The sequence below is a fragment of the Centroberyx affinis genome, unplaced genomic scaffold (genome assembly GCF_046629955.1).
Source record: "Centroberyx affinis isolate AG114_WGS23_722 - 3 ecotype Tasmania unplaced genomic scaffold, CSIRO-AGI_Caff_v1 ptg004050l_1, whole genome shotgun sequence".
In the NCBI taxonomy this organism is placed as follows: domain Eukaryota; kingdom Metazoa; phylum Chordata; class Actinopteri; order Beryciformes; family Berycidae; genus Centroberyx; species Centroberyx affinis.
This window is the reverse complement of record NW_027281846.1, coordinates 3,817-6,477: the sequence shown is the minus strand read 5'-3', so window position 1 is coordinate 6,477 and position 2,661 is coordinate 3,817.

Sequence of the window (2,661 nt, the reverse complement as noted above, 5' to 3'; positions counted from 1 at the left end):
ACTGTTAATTCAGTGGTGCTCTACCACAGCAACAACAACACTCCCAGAGAAAATGTTTTATTAAAATAACTCCATCAGTGTTGCTCTGAGAATTCCCACCACTGCTCCAGGAACTGAGAACTTCAGTAACCAAAGAATTTAGCCAGTTTTCCCTCTAAATCATGTAAGTACAGTCCTGGTAAAGTGTTCAAGGAGAAACATTTTTAGCACTAGAACCAGAACAGGTATGCATATGGAACCAAACAGGGGAGAAGCTAACTTTTTTCAATGGCCAGCTGTTGCCAGAATTCACCACCAAATTTGTACTAACAATAAATTATATATATATTTTTTTCAATGGTGTATATCTCATTTTGAAAGGACAAATGGTTCATTAATCGGCAAAAATAAAATAAAAATTAAAAAAAACACCCATTTAGAGGAAAAATCGTTACCCAACTGACATGACATGACTCATGACCACTCTGATATTTCTGTGATATTCATTCTCCCAAAGAAGACTTGGACAGAACATGGTCCAAAACACACAAATACTGGATTGGGATTCTTGGTGTTGATAGATGAATATAAAAGGAATGGAAAAAAAAAAAATCACAATGATATGGTTTCTTCCCTGCAACTAGAGGTTGTGATTTTTACACACGCTTTTCCCACTGGGAAAGTTTAGACTCACGTCTCATTTTAGGAATTAAACTATAACGCTTTTTATCCAGAGAGACTCACAAAGAGGTCAACAGTAGAATAAGCTTCAATTCCTAGATCAGTAGCATTACAGGTAATCAATAAAGTCTGCAAGGGTCAGAGCCACAGTGACCGGACAATAGATGTGACAAGTGTCACTGTGACCCTGAAATGACTATGTGTGGCAAAATGCTGAGAGAGGATCACGAGAAATAAGGGACAGAAAGGATTTTAAAAAATATATATATACTAAACTACTTCTCAGGCACAACTAACTGCTGGAAAATATCATGTAAAGCAGAGATGGGGACTCGAGTCACATGACTTGGACTCAGTCACAGTTGTAGTGGCTTGGGACTTGACTTGATGCATGAAGAGAAGACTTGAGACTGGACTTGACTTGGGTTCTGGTGACTTGGGACTTGACTCTGACTTGTACTCTGATGACTTGAAAAGGTTTCTAAAGTCTTGACTTGAGATCTTGTGTTTGTGTAAATGACTCAGATTGAAAGTGATGAGATTTGTTCCAGCAGACGACTGAATTGAAATTCTGTTTTCTGAATTTGTATGGAATGATTGAATTTATTGAAGTTGAAACTGATTATAGAAATAAAACTCATGATGCTCTTACCAAGTTTTTATCCTATTAAAACCATATTGCATTGAAAAGTCCTAGATATTTAGTTTTCTTTAAGATATTAAACTGATACTGGACTCTTGATTTGTTCTGACTTGACTTGCTGTTCTACATTTAGACTTGAGACTTGTGCCGCAAGACTTGAGACTGACTTAGGACTCGAGCAAAGCTGCTAAGAATGCATACATGCAGAATGTGGAGGGAAAGTTTTGATTATAAGCTTATTAAAATGAATTACAGATTTGACACATAAAGCTTTTGCCCAATAAAAGCCACCTTTTGCATTCACCGTCTGTCATTTTAACCCATGTCTGCTAAAGGATATATATGGTTTATTTTCTGTTTAGGGAATTTGGTTGGTGCTATCGCCTTGCAGGATCAGATATAGGTCCCTTGTGAGTTGCTCAAGGACACTTCAGCAGGATGCATGGCTGTTGCAGGGCTCAAACCACTGACCTACTGCTGACGGGGCAGTCTCCCTGCCGACCCGTTTTCCCAGTCTGCTCTTGAGTGTATGGAGTAATTCACTGTTCAAAACCATGTGTTTTGACAAAGGGTGACATCTAGTGGCGACCAGACATTTTCATCCAGGGTTCAGGTCCTTTAAATTGGTGATTCTCAAACTTTTTAATATCAAGGACCCCTAATTTAGTACACATTACAGCCACAGACCCCATTTGATGAGATTTTGTCTCCCAGACCCAAATCTGAGAATATTTTTATTGTTAGATCTGATTTTGTCCAGAATTCCAAGACTATCTGTATTGTAGGTAAAGAGATAACTGAAACTATGATCAAAATAGTCATTCTTTTACATTGGAGTGTGGAATTGTAGTGGGTGATAAAACTGAAATATGAGTTCAACTCTAAATTCATGTTTTAAATTTCAACTCTTGACTTGGTTGTCGCCTTGGAAAGATGTATCCCGGTATACTGTTTACAACATTGACTCTGACTTTTCTCTTTACTGGGAAAATGTACTGTTTGGTATCTACAACAACAATAGTAATACACTTAAAGAATTATATATAATCAATTTGATGATTATTTTAGCAAAATGTCATATTCATGAATCCAAATTTAGCCATTCTAAACCTTTATTTATAGTATTTGACTTAACTCAAAAAATAAGAAAGCTGCAAAAACCATCTATTTGTGTTCTTTGTTTAATGTATTCATTTAGAAGATTCCCCCTGGCTCTGTTGTTGTTTTGTCTGTATTAATGACTTCTTTGTTTGTAGGCCTATGTGATTTCTATTGTCAATAAAGATGTCAAACAAAAAAAAGAAAGACTTGGTTGTCTCCAGAGGAAGGACAGGGAAAGGAATCGGTTCCGTCCGTGT